At 45.1% G+C, this 20,653-nt stretch overlaps 1 protein-coding gene across 4 annotated transcripts in view; it reads right to left on the bottom strand.

Moving 5' to 3' along the window:
- Tiam2 (TIAM Rac1 associated GEF 2) overlaps positions 1-20,653 on the bottom strand; it is a 192,662-nt gene that overhangs the window by 108,477 nt on the left and 63,532 nt on the right. For all 4 annotated transcript variants that reach the window (XM_005065908.4, XM_040728405.1, XM_040728407.1 and 1 more), the window contains exon 2: positions 17,128-17,224. The gene's annotated coding sequence lies outside the window, so the exon portion shown is untranslated. The remainder of the gene's footprint in view (positions 1-17,127; positions 17,225-20,653) is intronic.

Genomic DNA, 20,653 nt, shown 5'->3' with positions numbered 1-20,653 from the left:
CCACAAAAGCAAGCTTGGTTTCTGTAAGTGGCACCCACACTTCACACCACAATGCAGGCAGCATGGGGACTTGGACTGCAGGGCTGCAACCATTGGTTTCCTTGTTCCTGACTGCGGAGACCTGCGCATGAGACATGTGCCTCAGGAAATTGAAAGCAGACATTGAACCCCTGAGCCTCAAACACATTTTACAAGCAAAATATGCTCCAGTGATTCTACCAAGTTGTTCTTGGCAAACTCTTTCTTCATTATACACTGTTCCATTTAAACCTGAAAAATGAACGGGCATAAACCACACATTTTCCTCCTCCGTATAAATAGGTGTGTCCCCCCAGCCTTATAAATGTGTGACCATTCTGCTTTAACTGGAGGTGCAGCCCTACTTCATGGTTTACTTTTACAATGTTTCCATCTGAAGACTACTGTCTAAGTTACCCTTAAAAGAAAATAAGACTTTGCTGAACCCTCTCTTAACCCATGTGATTATACACAAACATACTAAGACTTTACCCAACAATTTATTAAAGCTTTGAGGGGAAAGTGAACAGGACGAGCAGGTCCAGTTTAAGGCTGCTGGTTTAGCTAGGCATGGTAACACACATCTGTAATCTCAACACTCAGGAGGCAGAAGTAGGAAGGTCAGAAGTTCAAGATCACCCTCAACTTGTTAGCAAGTCTGGAATTCTTGGTAGGTGGAGGCTGTCTGAGGTACAGCCTGGAATTCTTGAGGGCTTGACTCAAGAAAGTACAAAAAAATTTAACTTAAATTGTTTAAATTGCACAAGAGTTGTATTTTTTGAAACTTGAAGACTATGGATGCATGGAGGGTGGGAAGAATTTAGCATTTTCCAAATGCTGGTCTGTGCCAAAGATCCATGGGAAATAAGAACCCTCATTAATAACTTGCACAATTGCTCCTCCTTTATAGAAAAAGGACTTTAAGTCCCAAAGGGTTGAACAGCTTTGCTCAAGATCGCCTTTAATCCCAGCACTTGGGAGGCAGAGGCAGGCGGATCTCTGTGAGTTCGAGACCAGCCTGGACTACCAAGCGAGTTCCAGGACAGCCTCCAAAGCCACAGAGAAACCCTGTCTCGAAAAACCAAAGAAAAAAAAAAGATTGCTAAGAGGTTTTAAAAAAATAACTAGAAATCAAACCAGGATTTTTTTTTGTATACAGTATTCTGTCTGTATGTATGCCTGCAGGTCAGAAAAGGGCACCAGATCTCATTACAGATGGTTGTGAGTTACCATGTGGTTGCTGGGAATTGAACGCATGACCTCTGGAAGAGCAGCCAGTGGTACACATCTGTAATCCAGGTACTGGGGAGGCTGAGGCAGGAGAATCAAGAGCTAAGGGTACGTCTGAGATATAGACACACAGAGTGAAAGACTGTCTAAAATTTAAAATCTCCTAAAGGCCCATAGATTAAAGTCTTAGCTGCCAGACCATAGCACATCTGGAAGGAGATGAATACAGCATTTTGGGAATGGGAGTGCCCTTAAAGGAGATACTAGGACACTGAGCTCTCTCTCTCTCTCTCTCTCTCTCTCTCTCTCTCTCTCTCTCTCTCTCTCTCTCTCTCTCTCTCTCTCTCTCTCTGTGTGTGTGTGTGTGTGTGTGTCTGTCCGTCTGTCTGTCTCTCTCTCTCCCTCTCTGTCTGTCTGTCTGTCTGTCTCTCTCTCTCCCCTGTTGCCACAAAATGGGCCACTCTGCTCCCCCATGCTCTCTGCCATGATGTAGGCTTCATCACAGGTCCCAACACAACAGCCAATCAGCCCCAGACCCCGACTGAAGCGACTGCTGTCATGAGATCCAAACCACCCATCCCTCTTGACAGTTGACTATCTCAGTATTTTGTCACATCAGAGGGAAGCTGACTAATATGAAAGATTAGGGACTCAACACTAGACATGCTAGGCTTGAGAGTGTAGGCTAGACATGAGCGTGACCATGTTGAGTGGGATAGTTGGATATGTAAGACTGTAGTCAGGCAGGGTAAGCTAGACAAAACTGGATGAGCTCTGTGCATGCAAACCAAAGGAAGCCAGGGACTCCAACAGTAAGAGGTCAAGGAGACAAGGAGAAGCCCATAAAGGTAACAGAGCGGGGGGGGGGTATGGCAGAGGGCACGAGGTGGAGAGCCAAACATTCAGATCCGCACTAGCCACGTAAACACTGGGTGGTTTGGTGACCTGCTGTAATTCCAGTCTCAGAAAGTAGAGGCAGGATCCCCAGAGCAAAGTGGCTAGAAAGAGTAGCCACACTGGTGAGCTCTGGGTTTGATTGAGAGACCTTGCCTCAATGGACAAGATGGAAAAGTGGCTGAGGTAGTGGCCTCCACCAGAAGCTGAGATGATCGAGGGAGGCTCTTCTCAGAGTCTCAGGAGTATGGCCTTGCTGTACTATGATCCCAGACTTCCAGCCTCCAGAGTTCGCAAGTGCTCTAGGGGGCTGAAACCTTAAATTCACCCTGGAGAAACCCAGCTGATAGGCTAACGTTGACCCAGAGAGCAGGGGACTTTTTTCCAACTAACACATGATAAGGAGCATTCCTGCCTGCCGTGGTTTGTGTCCCCTACAATCCATGTTTGAAATTTCTTTTGCCAATATCCAGTATTTGGGGGGAGTGGCGCCTAGAAATGCCATCCATCATTTAGTGCCAGGCCCTTCTCCCTGGATTGTTCTAATTCTTGCACGTATGTAGGGTGTCTCACTACAGCAAAACTGAATTTCGTTACTGTGAGGAAATCTTGTCATGAAGTGAATCTGCCTACTTCTTGTCTCCTTGTATCGTGCTCTTGAATTTCTTGAATTTAAAAACCATTAGCAAAAATGAACTATGTTCCCCTCCACTTTGGTTTCTTTTGCTTTTCAAGACAGGGGTTGTTCTGTAGCCCTGACTGTCCTCAAACTCAGAGATCCGCCTGCCTCTGCCCCCCAAGTGCTGGGATTAAAGGCGTGAGCCACCACTGTCCTGCAATTCGGTGTGGCTTATAGAGCAAGGGTGAACAAATGCAACAACTCAAAGAAAGAGGAATCCCACCTCCTAATCAACGGCTGACTTGGGAGCAGACTGGCACAGAAGTATCCATCACAGCTGCCTTACCAAGCAGGTTAGGGTAACTTGTGTGCGTTGGAAGCTCTCCACAGCAACTGTACAAAAGATGAGGGCCATGGTTTGAGAGGAGTTTTGAACTGTTAAACATCTTCCTCTGCAGAGATGTTTAAATCTGCCAGGCTCCACTCAATACTTAGTCTACAATTTAATCCCAGCACCCAGAAGGCAGGGGCAGAGTTTGGGGCCAGCATGGACTACATACCGAGTTCCAAGATAGCCAAGGCTATGCAGAGAAACTATGTCTCAAAAAAAAACTAAACAAAACAACAAGAAGATTTGGAAAGACTATAAAGATCAAGGGAGGGGAGGCAGAGAGGAAGGAATGGAAAATGAATGCTTGGGACAGTTAATCTTCCCAACAGTGGCTAGCCAGTTTTAAGGGCAACTGGGAAACTAAGGCTTTAGCTCAATAGCAGAGTACTTGCCTCATATGCAAGAGACCTTGGATTCTAACCCCAGAATGACAGAAAATGAAATTATACCCAGGCAGGACTGATGGGGGATGTCCTTCTATGTTTCTCTGATTGGTTGGTGAATAAAACACTAATTGGCCAGATTCAGGCAGGAAGACAGGCAGGGCTACCAGACCAGGAGAAGGCAGTGTAGAGGAAGGCAGAGAGGAGGCCCCAAGAGACTGCTGAAGGAGTAACAGGCCCGATTATGGGTAAGTCACAGCCTTGTGGCAATACATAGACTAATAGAAATGAGTTAATAATTAAGACAGAGCTAGCCAGTAAGAAGCCCTGGCCATTGGCCAATAATTTTATAATTAATGTAGTGTTCATGTGTTTATTTGGGGTAAAGTGGGACCAGGCAGGAAAGAATCTGTGCCCACACAGTACTATCAGGGATTCATACCTATAGTTCACTAAGCAGGACTGCATAACAAAAAATATCCAATCACTGCTATTAAAATCCAATTATTAGCTCCATGTATCTTGTATCATTAACAGCTTTATTTTCTTCAATATCAATAGTTTCCTTCAGTCCTATCAATTCTCTATATCCTATCAGAAATGCACGCCTTTTTGATCCTCAGAAAGGCATCACTTTTTTGACCTGTACCTAAGACACATTTACCTTCAAAGGAGAAAACGCTATTTCTTAAAAAGTGAAATAGTCCAGAATGACCTTGGCTCTGAAATGTTCTGTGAACAGGAAACACGTTTTTAAGAAATCTGACAGGTGAGTTGCAGGATCACACTAACTCAATTTATTATCCCCATGTAAGTGGACTTTGTGGAGTGGGGAAACCTGGAGGCCTGCCAGCACAGATCTGGGAAGGTGCCTCGGGTACTTGAGGAGTACAGCTCTGGGTTCATGCATGCACTCCATAGTTACGTCCCGAAGGGGTTGTGGAGAGTCATGCTAACTGGGAAGTAAGCGGGGCTCTACTCAACACTTACTGGACAGAGAGAGAGCTGTCCACCCTACTGAGTGAGTGCAAGCAGGGCCACGTTGGGAGGGCACTCTCTCCCCAAGGACCCTGAGCCTACCCTCGCCTTTTCCCCACATGCATGACCTGAAAAGGCTTTGCAGCCATCGCTGATGGTGCCAAATGTATTTGAAATGCTCTCTTAAGCCAGTGGTCTGGACCTGAGTCATTGAGTTCTGCAGCTTTGGCGTCTGTCTGTGAGCCTATGAAAACCAAAGCCAGGGCCAAGTGTCCAACTCAGCAGAAAAAGGGACCGAGAATCCCCACCCTGAACTGCCCCCCTCCATCACCCATCCGGTCTGGGCAACATTTCTGAGATTAAAAGGAATCAACAATGTAACCAATTATTCTGTGGGTAGTAATTGACCTGAACTTTACCCCCACGCCTCCACCCTGCCAAAGACATTTCTATAAAGGACAGGATGGACTGAGGGTACCCACCACACCCACGGGGAGACAGCTTTCCTACAGCTAAAAAGGAATTCTGCACAACCCACCCGTGTTCAGCATCTTTACAATGAAAGGAGGAAGACCATCAGATCCCTGGCCCCGACTTAAGGTCACAGTAAAACACTACAGCATCCTAGGAAATGCTCCAGGAGTCATACAGATGAACCCGGACTCTCAGATATCCTATAAATACACTCCCAAGTTATGACTTCAAAAGACCTTCATATTTTTGTTCTCAACCCACCAATTTTCTGAGAATTACATGCTGGGCCAAATGAACGGGAGGCCAATCAAGAGGTTTTCTCTGTCCTGCTGCCGGCACACACCCTCAGTTGGGACAGCATCCGCTCAGAGTTCAAGCCCTAATGAATGCCACCACTTGGATCCTTCGCTCTGCTTAAACTGAGGGTTTCCCAACCAGGCTACAACGGGTTCTATTTTCTCCAAAAGTTCAGGACAAGCCTTAAAAGAAAATGACACTCAACAGTGAAGAACAAAGTACAAGTTAGGAAAAAAAACCCTTACTTGACTAAAAGCTGCATTTGATAGAATCATGAGAATTTACAAAAATACAACCTGGGGTACATTTCAGCCTCCCACTACACGCCCCCAAAAACAGACTGGAAAAGATACGTCATGTAAGTTTTAACATAATCAGACTGAGAAAAAGGCACTTTCTTCAGACATCTTGGGGGAAAACAGTCCGTACAAATAGGCTTGGAGAATTTTCAATTCATAAAATATTCTACAGCAACTGTCATACATCACCCAGAGGTGTTTGGAAGCATACGTGCACTACTCTTGTAGATGATAATTCCTTTCTGCTCAGTAACGTGTGCTTTCTGAGAATAAACGACCACGAGACAAAGGCAGCACTCAAGGGTGAGCGGCCAAGCAAAGCTTTCAGAAAAGAACGCATCTCCCAGGTAAACTGTCTCGACTCAGAAATACAGAAATCTTCGTGACCTTACCTTGGTCAGAACTGTGGCTGTGGCCGGTTGTTCGCAGAAGTTTTCGGCCAGCTAGAAGCCATGGTCTGTCTTCCTTTGCCCTGCTGAGCCAGGAAACGGTGTCTAACACTTCAAACTGCTCAGCCGTTAAGAGCTAAAAACGGATTGTGTGCAATGCTGGATGTATTTCTGTCTGCTCGCTTGCTACACACCCTCATCATGTTCAATTTTTTCCACTGATGGAACAGTATGAGACAGACTTAACCAGAAAGTGGTTTTTCCATGGGCTGCCTGGAGTGAATACCCAGGACAGCCTGCCACCATGCTTCAGAGCCCACAACTAGGCTCTTGTTGGGCCGGCGATCCACCATGACCACTGAAGTTCCATAGGAGCCTGGCTCCAGGGCCTGCAGGATAAAGCCCTACTCACTCCAGAGTTGTCCCGGCCTCTTTCTAAAAGCCCTGGAGCCCTGAGAATACACACCTACCATCCTTGTGTTTGGGAAGGCAGTCAAAACCACAGATGGAATGCTATGGTCATAAAACTGTGCCTCAAGAGCAGCCCTTAGAAATGATGCTATGATTAGCAAAATATGAGATATACTTTCATTCTGTGTTCCCTGTTGGAATCATGTTTGTTTTGTTTTTAAGTTAGCTCGGCAACAGTGCTTTACACTCAGAGTCTTTATAACCTAAATGTGAAGCTATTTTATCAAGAGTATGCATTAAATTGTTGTAAATTAAAGTTGTACAGCAGAGGCAGAGTATTTTTAAGTCTCACTGTAACCTTTGATGAGAGATGTTAAATATAAAAATACACAAGATTTTTCAGTTCATTTTTATATTATATTTTTGCTGTTGCTGTTGTTGTTGGCTAGGTGCTGGACAGAACAGAATTACATCTCTGCTGTGGTGCTTAAATTCCACAGAAGAAACAAAAATCCTACATTCTTTTTTTTTTTTTTTTTTTTTTTTTGGTTTTTACGAGACAGGGTTTCTCTGTATTGTTTTGGAGGTTATCGGTCCAGCCCGGCCTCGAACTCACAGAGATCTGCCTGCCTCTACCTCCCGAATGCTGGGATTAAAGGCATGCGCCACCACCGCCCGGCTAAAATTCTACATTCTTAAGAGGTCTGTATTCTAAGTACAGATCCACAACTCAAGCTGAACATGTGACAAGAGCTGTGTAAAGTAGCATTCTCACCTTAAACATGTGACTAGGGCCATTGAGATGGCTCAGTGGTGAACTAAACTGCTTGCTAGAAAGCCCTAGAAGCCACATAAAATAACAAGATACGGTGGGGTACATCTGTAGCTCCAGCACTTCTACAGTAAGACAGGAGGAAAAGCTCCAGAAACTCAGTTAGACTGCAGTACACAGCACCCACCCCCACAAGGTTGAAGGTGAGAACCGATACCCATACATCGCCCCCTGACCATACATGTGGCATGTGTGCACATACAGGTAAGTTTTAAAAAGTGGATGGAGTTAAATATGTAATAGGTGAGTTATTAAGGATCGGATTCTACTATAGTCAGATAAACTTTTAATTCCTTACTTGGATTTTAAAACATACCTTAGTGACATGAACATATTGACATGTTAAAAAAAAACCACACCAAGAATAATATTTTACATAGTTTAACACATACTTGAGGGGATGCTTCCCTAACCTCAACTGGCAAATAAAAAACATTGCACAAAGTCACCAGTATAATATTTATAAAGCAAATAGAATTGCCACAAAAATTTAAATTAACACAGAGCCAAAAGCTTTTAATACTCGTGGAGAAGGTCTAAAAAAAAATCACCCAATTCAGCCTCCTCCCACTACATATTTTATAATTGATGGCTTGACCCACCATGGTGGTGCATGCCCAAAAGCCCAGAATCTGGGAGGCTGAGGCAGGAAAACTGTCAGGAGCTGAAAGTTAGCCTGGGCCACAGTGTGTTGCTATCTCAAGAATAAATAACACGTCGCTAACAGAGGCCAAGATTGAAGGCACAAGGTGGCAGAGCTGGTTGGCACCAGGCATCCTAGCAAAGACACACACCCAAATAACCGCAGCCCCTGACTGAGTAAGAGGGTTGCCATAGAAGCCAAGTCACAGAACAGAAAACTTGGGAATTCCCCCAAATAAGTGTTTTTGAGAGGCCCTAGGTAAATATGGAAGGACGAAGAGTACCATTAAGTCACTGACTGCTGAGTCTTTAAAAGAATGAGTAGGACTGGGGAGATGGCAAAGGGCGTGCCCAACAGGAAAATCTGATCCCATTGCCCACATAAAAGTGCATGCCTGGGACCCAGCACAGGAGTGGGGGACATAGGTGAATCTGAAAGTCCACTGGCTAGTCAAAATGATGAAACTCCAGGTTCAGTATGAGATCCTGTCTCAAAATAATGTGAAAAGCAATAGAAAAGATACTGGAAAGCCGGCATTTGCCCTCCAGACAGGGATGCAAGGATACATGCATCGTTGAAACCCACCACGTGCACACCTCACACTCAAACTCACACACACACACACACACACACACACACACACGACAAAATAAACAAACAGCGCATACAGAGAGGAAGCAGATAATCTAGAGTGGGGGAATAAAAAGTCTGCCATGTAACTCTGGCACGGGAGAAGACTCCTAGATACAAATGGAAACATTCTGCAGGAAGGGAGGCAGAAACCCCCACCAGCATCTGAGGGTGGGCAGCTATCAGTACAACTGCCTGTCTGCACCACAAGAGTATCTATGTGTTACTCCTGCCTCTAGAATAGAAGTGATCGTGCTGCACACTTTATAAGTAGGCTCAGAATGACAGGTGATAGCACGTCACTGCCAACCACCGCCCGACCTTTCACGTGGACTCCTGATGTCTGGTTGCACATTTTATTGCTGAAGATGCCCCCAGGAACTTCAGCTTTGAGCATGGACAAAGACAGCGCGGACCTTAAATGCTGTAAGATTTTCAAATTCCTTAGACACGGAAGCTTAGATAGAATACTCCCAATTTAGGTCTCCGTCCCCAAATTCCAAACCCAGCATATTTTCAAATCAGAAAACCAGTCTTCATCTTTTTACTCTCCGTTACAAGACGCTGTAACACAGCATACGCGTTAACAGGCATCTAAAATTAAACTCCTTGGCAAAGATCCCCAAGAAACATGTAAATTACTACTTGGGAAATATTCACTTCAGAAGCATATAATGCCAAAGTATAGCTAAAAGCAAATATCACAGAAATGTTAAAAATTATAGAATTTAAGTGGCAAGTTGATGGGTTCTCCCTGTATGATTCTTTTGATCTTTTTTGTATATATTCAGAAAAAAAATTTTTTGCAAATTTTCTTAATAAAAGGTGGGAGTAAGCAGCATATGTGTTCACACATGTCAGTCCATGAAAAACAGTATTTTAACTTAAATGCCTAGTGGAGGCTAAACAAAACTTGTCACCCTGATTGTAATGGAGAATATGAATATTGTACACTGCAGCAGCACACACATTCACAAAGGCACGCTCATGAGGGTTTCTGTGTCTACTGGAGAAGAAACGGGAGGTGCCAAATGATGAAATATGGTGTAGAAACTCCCCTAGAATGAAATGAAGTCTGGCCATGGAAGAGAGGGTAGCATGAAAAGCCAGGTGACACACAGGACAGCCGCAACATGTGGCCATAGCGCTCATGAACTTGCAGAAGCTGTGGGTGCCAGCACAGGGTCTATACAAGACTGGGCCCATCAGCACTCAGTCATGGGTAGGAGAGAGGCTCATGGGAAACAGCCCACGCAGGGCAGCTACTGGCAGTGGGGGGCTGCTGGGGGAGAGGAAGGCACTGCCTTCAGTGATGTAGGAGCTGGTGATTGGCAAACTCTAAGGGACAGCCCCACATCTGTGTCCACACAGCAGGCCACAAAGCAAAAGCAATGACACAATAGAAAGACATGGAGGTTGAATCTGGACATGGTGGAACCGGGGAATGGGTACGGGGAGAAGAGCATGGCAGAGGTGATAAGTGTGACCAGAATGGATCACACATACAGGGGTGAAGCCGCCAAATAATTTTTTTTAACTTTAAAGACTTTGTCATAAGTGTTCACTGGCATGCACAAGACCCTGGATTTGATATTCGGCCACACACAAAATCAAAATAATTTATACAAGCACATATGCCCTACTATCACAAACAATAAAAATAAGACTATGGTGAGTGTAATGGAAATATCTCACCAATTCACTTTAGCAATGCCAATGCCATCTGAAATCTGCTTGCTTCAACATAAAATGGAGTGGGTGACAGCAGCACTCGCCACAATGAAAACAAAAATAAACGAATTAAAGTGTAAAAAGGGCCAAGGAAAGCTAAAATTAATTTGTGCATTTTACTGACCTGCCTTTGTAGTTCTGACAGGATTCACCCTCAGCTGCTGCCACTAAGAGCAACCCCTGTGCGCATTCACTATGTTCCCTTTTAAAAGGGCAGAACAGAGTTGCATGGCTTCTTTCTTTCACGCTGCTTTTCTTTTTTCCCCAGCCCCTAAAATTTTATTTCCTTATTGTTTCTTTATGTGGCTTCATTAACATTAAATTGGTAGCATTCTTTCCTCTTGATCTTTTGGACTAGTTTAAGAAATCCTGGAGTCTGACATTGCTTAAGGCTCATCGCTAACATAAATTCTTGTTATACTCAGAGTTTGATCCGATGCCCAACACCTTCAAAAGTGCATGGGATCTTGCTGCTTTTCTTAAATTACAATGCACACAAATAAGAAAAACCTTCTGGATACCTTCTGTGGAGAAGGGTATCTCCTGAGGTATTTCTGTGGAAGAGTTGTTGCATGAAAAATAAAAGACTCAGAGACAAAACTTGAAGCTGAATATCAGAAAAGCAAAGCAACTGGCCACTAGCTCTTACTCTACCTCAGACTGATAGGCAATCCTGGCTCCACCAGACCTCAGACTGTAACCTCTCCTCAGTGTGGCTGGAGAATCCTGAGACTTCAGTGTCTTCCTATCCTCAATGTGGCTGGAGAATGAATCCCTGATACTGACTACTGAAGACCTTGGTCCTGTCTTTTTAAACCCCTGTAGTGCTCAGATTAAATGCATGTGATCCCAGGTACTGAGATGATCTTTGTGTGAGCTGTGTCTCTTTAGGACTGGATCAATCTTGTGTACTTCTGGGTGGCCTTGGACTCAGAGAGATCCCTCTACCTCTTAATCATAAATCCTAGGATTAAAGGTGTGTACCACCACCTCCTAGATTCTGACTGCTGGGTTTAAAGGTGTGTATCGCCACTGCCTTATACACATAGCTTCAGACTTTGCTTTCTGAATCCTCAGGTAAGCATTATTAAATAATAAATAGCATATCTCCACAAAGAGCATCCCTTCAAGCCACATGGCCTGAACCAACACAAAACTATAGAAGCACTGCAGGCAAGAACCCGAAGGTTTTCAGAAACAACACCCACTGACCCAGCTGACCAAAAACCCACACAAACACACAACAGACATATGTAGTTTGTTTGTCATTCATTTGTGGTACCCAGGAAGCTAACCGGTTCCCCCAGGATCAAGGCATTACAGTCTCTCCGGCCTGTCTTCCAATACTGCTCTGGGACTGTATACAAATGACTTAGTTCCTATGAGCCTGGTTCCCAATCTGTAAGACTGCCTCCTGGGGCTACTGTAAGGATCAAGTAAAACATTAAACATAAAGTCTGCCCAAGAGTGTAAACTGGAGAGAAGCTGGAGAGAAGGCCCAGTGGTTAAGAGCACTGGTTGCTCATCCAGAGACCCTGTAATTGATTCCCAACACACATGGTGGTTCACAACAGTCTGTAACTCCAGTTCTAGGGCATCTACTACCCCTTGGCCTCTGCAGCTATTGCACACGTGTGGTGCATACATATAAATATAGATGAAATGTTCATACGTGTAAATGGATATAAGCTGCATATTGCTGAGCTCTTGTAAAGGTCATATATTACTAGAAAGTGCACTATGTTTAAAAAGCACTGACACACAGCAAAGGTCCAGTAAGCAGGTTAGCGGATGCATGAATGAGTTAGAAGATGAATGAGAGAGAGAGGGGGGGGGGGGGGAGGGAGGGAGGGAGGGAGGGAGGGAGACAGCGTCCACAGCGGAGGGGGAAATACAGAAGAGAAGACTGTCTGCGACAGTCTGTCCTCCTATCAGAGGCTGCTTGGTGGCTTCTGTGGTGGTCTGACTAGGAATGGCACCCATAAACTCATGTATTCCAGTGCTTGGCCCTTAGGGAGTGGCACGATTTGGAGGTGTGGCCACGCCGTAGGAAGTGTATCACTGTGGAGGCGGACATTGAGGTCTCATATGCTCAAGCTACGCCCAGTGAAGCACATGGTCTCCTTCTGGTGCCTGCGGATCAAGATGCAGAACTCTAGGTTCTTCTCCAGCACCATGTCTGCCTGCATGCCGCCATGCTTTCCTGCCATGCTGATAATGAACTACAAACCAGCCCCAAGTAAACGTTTCCCTTTGTAAGAGTTGCCATGGTCATGGTGTGTCTTCACAGCAATAAAAACCCTACCTAAGACACCTTCCTTAAGAAGAAGGCAGCCTCAGGAAACTAAAAGCAAGGCTATCCTATGGAGCCAACTACCCCACGCAAAGGGACCTACAGGAAGGAAACTCAGGGGCCACTTGAGGGAGACACCTAAGCATCCATGTGTGCAGAAGCACTCGCTCCTCCCATAGTCAAGTTACAGAAGCAGTTTAGGAGCCCAACGGCGGGGGGCAAAGGATAAAGCATAGTATAAGCACGCAGTGGAGTTTTACTCGGCTCTAAGAATGAAATCGTGTCATTTGTGGGAAAGGGGGCAGAACTAACACCACATCAAATGAAATAAGTCAAACTTCAAAAGACAAAGCATCACATGCTTTCTCATACGTGCAATCTAGACATTTGAAAAGTCGCGAAGATAGGAAGGAGGCTATTTGTGAAGAGAAAAGGGTCCTCCAGGAGGAGAAGAGGTAGAGGAGGGCAGCGGAGAGTTATGAATGATCAAAAAGATCAAATACAGCTACGAAAATATCATCAGAAATCCATTATTTTGTACAGCGAATATATGCAAATAAGTAAATAAAACCATCCCATATGTGACCCCAGCTGTTCAAACAAAACTGTTGGGAGATTCTCCTTGTAGTCTCTCAGCCGTCCTTCCTAGCTGCTTCTGGCTCATGGGGTTGCCTAAGCAAGCCTCTAGCTGCAGCTTCAGCATCGGGACCACGCCACAGTGAAGAGGCACACTGCTGGCTGGCCACAGACTGGCCTCTTGCTGGTGATGACGGGGACCACACTGCGTAGGTCCCCAACATTGCTGCTGCATATGGAGTGCAAAATACATGTTTAACTTTTAAAGTAAACTTGAAATGACTTCAAAATCTCTAAGTCAAAGAAAATTCAAACTTAAATGTGTCACTCTAAAGCCGGTGTAAATCTAAATTCCAGAACAGAACCTTTTTCTGATTGCTTAAAAGATATCAGATGTGCAAAAATGCCTAAAGGAGTTGATCATTATGGAAATGAGGTTTATATCATGAATATTCAAATGGTCCATGTGTTATCCTACATCCTATAACAAGCAAGCCGACCTCATTAACTTTTCAAAACCTCTGTGCTAGTGTGTGCACGCATGTGTGCACTTGCATGTGCATTCACAACCCACTACATACACATGGAGGTCAGAGGACAACTTACAGAAGTCAGTCTCTTCTACAGCGTGAGTCCTGGGGAGTTGAACTCAGGTATTCAGATTTGGTGGCAGGCACCTTTACACACAGCCATCTTGCTGCCTAAACCTCATTAATTTAACAACTAGTGACTCTTCTAAGGGCAAAGAAGTATCATATGACAAGAATTAAAATATAAAATGAATTCTTCATAAGCCTTCCTTTCCAGGAATTTTTTTCCTGTAAGTTAACCCATCCAAATTAAGTTCACTTTGACAATTCAAACTGTAAGAGTGCAGTAAAACCTTTGAAGGATTTTTTTACATGTATGCATTGTGAGTTTTATTGATGTGTGTGCAATGGACCTGTCTGTATGCATACATACATGTGGATGCCTTCAGAGGCCAGAAGAGGGAATCAGACCCACTGGAGCTGGAGTTAGTTACCTGCAGTTGTGAGCTGCTCAGTGTGGATACTGGGAACTCAACTCAGGTTCTCTGAAAGAGTATCAAGTGCTCTTAACTACTGAGCCATCTCTCCAGTCCCTGGAAATTCAACAGATTGTTTTATAATAAGTGAATGGTGATATGATTGTGAAAGTCATGCAATGTGTATTTTGTGTGTGTGTTTTTAAAAGTCATGCTACTGAAAAGAAGCATACATGTTGAGTTTAAGGTAAAATGAACTTGTGGGTGGGGGGACAAAAATGTTTTTTAAGAAAAAGTGCTCATGAAACCCTGGCCCATAAATAGTGGCCATGAATGCTGTTTTGCAACATTTTAAAGAGTTATCCTTGAACACCTCAGAAAGTGACCCTACCTGCCTGACCTAAATGTATCTAAAGTGCTCTGTCCAGCCTCTCAGTCAACTCATGAGTAGATTTTGTAGACTAATGGACAGGCTGCAAGGCTCCTAATGTGTGCAAGCCAAAGTTGCTGAATCAAAGTTTGAGAAGAGATTAACAGAGTGGTCTACAAAGTCCATGCCTCCTCCACATCGCTTGCACAGATGGGCTGGGCTGCTCTCTTTTGTTTAAATACACTGAGCAAAGGGTGCCTCTCAGGGAAAAAAAAGATGTGAATGCCTCCCAGCTGGTTAAGCAATCGTTTAACCATGCTAAAACTCTTACTAATTAGGACTCCTCCTGTCACTATCTGCTCACACTCCATTCCCCTCTTCCCAACCTGCCTCCTCAAAGCTGAAGTCATGGGCCAGGAGTGCCCTTGCCCACACGGCAGTCTCTCCTGGTCTACCTCAACACATAAGCCAGAAGCGTGCCTGTCCATCACATAAAACAAAGGAAACAGACCCCGGGATGGTCTTCCTAGAGCTTGGGAAGTTCTGAGAAGACTCCTGAGACTTCGGTCTGTTTTTGGCTCCTGGTTAGGGCTGTGTCCAGCTGGAGTTGGGGTGCCCTGGACAAGCTGGTCCCAGGGTCCACACATATATGCAAATTATACATACTTTCCTTTTTATCAAGTTGTGAGATTTTAAGGAAAAGACAGGAGCAAGCCAGCCAAACTCAGGGTATGATCATTTTTAAACTGAGCTAGTATATTAAAAGAATCTATAATTTGAGAAGGGTGAGTAGGGTGGGACATGACTCAGTGAATAAAGCATTTATCCACAAGTGTGAGGTCCACAGTTCAGGTCCCAGCACCTATAGAAAAGCCATGTAGGTATAGCAGCCACCTTTAATCCTAACACTTGGAAGGTAGAGACGAGATCCTTAGGGCAAGCTGGCTAGCTAGAGAGGTCAAATTTGTACACTCTAGAATCAAGAGAGAGACCCTGCCTCAATATAAAAGGTGGAGAGTGACCAAGGAAGATGGTTGATGTCAACGTCTAGCCTCCACATACATGTACAACACACACACACACACACACACACACACACACACACACACACACACACACAGTGTTTCCCTAGAAACTCCAGCCTGACATAGACCTTGCCACCAAGCATGGGAACCCTTTCCCTCCAAAGTAGAGTCCAGAAAATTGTACTTTGGGGAATGAGTTCATCTCTTACTTACAGAGCATATTAGAATGATTACTCACAGAAACATAGACGATCCCCCCCACCACCACAAAGCAGCAATACCACCACCGAAAGGCTGGCCCCAACAGGGAATGGTGGCTTACCCAGAGCTACATAGATGGAGTCCCCTCACTTCAATTAATCTTCCACAGGCTACAAATTCCCTGCATCAGGAGGTACAGGCTTGAGGGAATGACTGGAATCTCAGGTAAAGGTCCAACGACCTACCCCCACCCCCCTACTCCCATAAGGAAAGGTCAACAGTCAACAGGCCAGGCTCAGGGGTCTTAAGTAGTGGCAGCTGTTCTGAAGATGGTGGCTACTTACTGTGTTCAGAGGACTGTGTTCTATAACATGGTTCAATTCCCAGAGCTCGTGTAAAAAAATATTCACGTGTGGCACAAGCCTGGAACCTGAGAGCTGGGGAAAACATACGGGTCTCTTGGGCTCATTGGCCAGCCACCCTAGCCAAATCAGCAAGCCAGGCCAGTGTGAAACTGTGTCTCAGGAAAAATGAAGATGGATGGCTCCTGAGGTTACCCCCTGGCTTCTATACCACTCAGAGACACATGATCACACTATGTCATGTCATAACACACACACACACGAATGCCTGTTCTGTGCCACATATCCAATGAAGACAAGAAGTTGATACACAGATACATGAACCAACAAACAAGCAAAGCAGTTATCAGGTAAGGACCAGCATTTGGCAGAAAATTAAACTACGGTGACAGAACCAGGGCTGCACAATCACTCAATTGGTGGCTTCTGGACCCTCAGGGGTAGATCCATGAGCAGAAAGCTAATTTTGTACAATGCAACCAACCAGGAAAACTAGGCAAAGGCTGTTGGGAGTTTGGTTTTTGATGTTTCTGCAAGGCATCATGGGCTGCAGACCCACTCAGCTTCCCAGCAGCCTTTCCCCCAGATACAGCCTGCAGTGCCAGCCTCTCCAGAAACGCATCTTCTGGGGAAGACCCGAGGATGGCACAGCCTAAAAGATGCAGTGGGAATCTTACCTCACCTTGGTGGATTCTTTATGTCCAGAGCTTGGGGCTTATCTACCCTACAACTCCAGCCAGAAACTGTGTTTCCTAAATGTTCTCAGATGGGAGGTTCTACTAACTGTGGAGTTTGAACATGTGTCAATCAGTAGTTGACATCCAAGACACAGCTGGTGAGCTCCATCTCATCCATCTAGAGCCCCAGAATGACCAGATCATCCAGCCAAGTGCCTTTGTGATAATTCACTCAGACTGGAACCCATGACTGCTACATCCTCCCTATGAACCCCGAGGAATCCACCGGCCTCCCCCATTCCCATACACTTCACAGCTACACAGGATGTGGTCATTCAGCAAAGACACCGGACTGACACAGACCCTCACAGATGTGAGACACAATGCCTCCAACTTACCCTTAAGTAGAAAAACGTGCGTCGACAGCGCTTAGTATTCTCATTCATTCATCCACAAGGAGCTGGCTGACGAAGTAGCTTTGTCAATCATTCAGCCCTGCCAAAAGACATCAGAGAGACAGAAGGAGTAAGAAACAGTTGTTCACAATTTGAATTTTGTGGCTAAAAGTCAATCTCTCAGCATTGTGCTATACCACATACTATAGAGAAATGTGTGCAGGGTTAAATGGTTAACTATAAAGGAAATCTAAGGGTCCTTTCCCTACCCTAACTAGAGGGGGAGGCTTCCTGCTCCATCCCATAACTTCATATGGATGAATGGAAGCCAGAAAGCACGGACGGATGGTAGGCAAGGGAGGAAGATGATGAGCAGGCAGGAGAAACGGGCAAAGGAGAGATAAATCAATAGGTAGGTAGAGGCATCTGGATATAGGTGATAAAGAGGTTGATAGATGCAAAGGCAGATAATAAGCAGGTAGAAAATTAAACAGACCAGACAGGCAGGTGAACTTAGGATGACCAAGCTACTCACTACTCCAGTAGCTGGGCATACCGTGTAGAACAGAGTCTGCAGTCACACTGAGCTTCATCAAACAGAAGCACTCAAAACAAGCAGAGGGCAAAGTTATGAAAATATCCTAGAGAGAGTTGTACTGTGCAGATAGACAGACTCTCAGGCAGCCAGGGACAAGTGGCTGCTTTAAAATAGAAGAGCAGGAAATGGCTCAATGAGCCAAAGGCAGCCCGAAGATCTCCCAGGCAGAGGGACTAGCCATGACTCTAGTGAGGCCGGCAGGTCTTCAAGAGTTATCATGGATTACAAAGTAGAACCCACATGCAGGGGAGGAGAGGCGGAGGATGAGGGATTTGTTCTCAGCAAACAGGCAGTCTGTAGGTTTCAAATTACAGGGAATGAAACCTGTGTTTGACATGCTCAAAAGAGATGTACTCATGCCCATTAGTCAGCATGCCAGAAAATACTCCCCCACATCCACCATCAAACAGGTTGCAGAGAATGAGGAGAGAGGGTGGGCTTGCCATTTTTTTCTCCATTTTTTTATTTAGAGCAGAGGTCTTGCTATATTGCTCAGGCTGGGCTCCAGCTCCCGAGTTCAGGGTCTTGCCTACCTTGGATCCTGAGTATGTGTCTTGGTTTAAGACCCAACAGAACCTCTGACACCTACAGGATACACAGAGAAGAGTGTCCCCTACCCAAACTCTCAGGAACATAACATTCCAGATTGCAGAGATGTTGTTCAGATTTCAGGAGTTGTATAGACAATGATACTCCAAAGGTTTCAGATTCCAGATTCCAGTTTTGTAGACTTAAGGGCCCAGCATGGACCACGTTAGATACTGAGGAGGTGGTGTAGACTCTCAATCTTTGACAGGAGAATACTAATTATGGAGTCAGTAGACTGACTCTGCCATGAAAACCTATGTTCCATAAACCACCCAGGTCTATCTATATTTCAGACAGTCTGAACCTCCAGCTTTTTCAACTGTAAGATAGAGGTGATATTCATTACTGTAATGTGATATTCGTTATTGAATGTGATAAAACATAAAAAGTACTTGATTGGGTGGTTAGAACAAGTCAAGTATTCAAAGCAGGAATGTGGCAGGACTGCTCTTTCATTGTAAAGTCACATGGGCAGACGCTTGATTCTCACCATGCCGCGTGCTATAGCTAGATAGCGGAATGTGATGAGGATAACAGTTTCAGCTTCCAGGGTTCAGGATAGCAGAGCTGGTACGGTCCTTCTAAAACCAGCCTAAGCCGCGTACAAGTGGTTCACATCTATAATCCTAACATTGGAAGACTGAGGCAGGAGGGCTACTATGAGTCCAAGCCCAGCCTGCCTACAGAATGAGACTCTGTCTCAAGAACAAGCAAACCTGAGCCAACCACTCACGGCACCTGCTGGCAAGCCCTGTAACCTGAGCTCCATCTTCAGGGGCCACAGTGGAAAGACAGAACTGAGCTTGTCCTCTGATGTCTGTGTGCGCCCACACACATACAGAAAATAAACAAATGTATACATTTTGTTTGTTTTAGATAGCCCTGGCTGGCCTGGAGCTTGCTACATAGACCAGGCTAGCCCGGAACTCACAGTGATCCTCCTGCCTCTACTTCCAGAGTGCTGAGATAAAAGGCATGCACCACCAAGCCCAGTTTATACAACATGAAATCTACCCTTTCCCTTTACTCTACAAGAGATAACTGAAGTTGTCCAAAAAGACAAACATGGCTCAAAGATAAATTTCAGGCATCTGGTCTATTAGTCAGGATTGCCTGCCAAATAGATTAAATCTCATGGTGACAAAATAATGCGATTCACTTTGATAACTCAGGTGAATCAAACTGAACTGGTAGGAAGAGAAAATTGAATTGAGCTTCATTGGAAAGCATCTAAATAGGACAAAACCCAAGAATTATCCTATTTCATGGATGGCTTGACAGAGAGCTGTTTTACTAACCAAAACACTATGAAATGCATGACTTGCCACGTTCGGCATTTTCTAATGATAGTGACATTGTGTCTCGGTACATGAGGTACATGATGTGACAACGCTGTGTGCCTTTCTATGAACAGGGCAGACTTTTATTCCACGTGTCTTTATACATACCTGTGTTCCCTAGAAATGCCCCCTGGAAGAACTCCCGATTACCCCTCAACACACAGCTTAAGTGGCCCCTCTACCATGCAGCCTTCCCCACTTACCTACCTCCCTCTCTCGAGTCTTGGAGGGTCAATGCTCTCCCAGTCCACGTTACCACTCTCGTGTAGTCTACTGCCTTGTGGTCATTTCCCCCCTTGTCTGCTTCCTACGAATTAGACTTTTTGGGTGAACACTGATCTTTCACGGTTTCATTTATGTGCACACTCCTGTATCTCTTTACTAGTTTTGTAGTGTCCCACAGACTTTAACTAGAACAGTCTATGCGATTCTGAGTTTGGAATCAGCCATCAGAGCCATAGGCTCACGGGTGGTTACACAGCTGGACGCCATGCTTCCCCGTCCTGGGATCTGTCATTTGTCAACAGATCAATAGTATGTGGCAGAGCCTCATGGGTCAACCCCTCCCACTAGGCTCCCATTAGAAGGGCCCAACTTCTGTTCACCCAGTGCCAGCAAGCACATCTATTGTGAGCCCATGGTTTCCGTGTTCGAATCCTGCTTAAAAGATAGCACTTTTGAGGACTTGCCCCATCTTCCCGACCCATGGTCTGCAGTGTTCCTTGAACCTCAAGGGAGTCGTAGGAATGTTTTATTTCTGTGTGTTTGGTTTATGTTTAAGACAGGGTCTCACCTACCCCAAACTGGCCCCAAACTCACAGTGCTAGACCAGCCTTGAGCCTCCAGCCCCTCCCCATCTCCATCTCTCTCACTCGATGGCATTTGGTGGCTGAGAAAGGGGACACACTGGGCGAGCTAGTTATCAAGACTAGCTGATCTGAGAGACCAGGCCTCAGCAAAGAAAGTGGAGAGTGACCAAGGAAGACACGTGTCATCAACCTCC

Source organism: Mesocricetus auratus, unplaced genomic scaffold (genome assembly GCF_017639785.1).
Source record: "Mesocricetus auratus isolate SY011 unplaced genomic scaffold, BCM_Maur_2.0 Super-Scaffold_100018, whole genome shotgun sequence".
NCBI classification, from domain to species: domain Eukaryota; kingdom Metazoa; phylum Chordata; class Mammalia; order Rodentia; family Cricetidae; genus Mesocricetus; species Mesocricetus auratus.
This window is presented reverse-complemented; position numbering and strand designations above follow the sequence as displayed.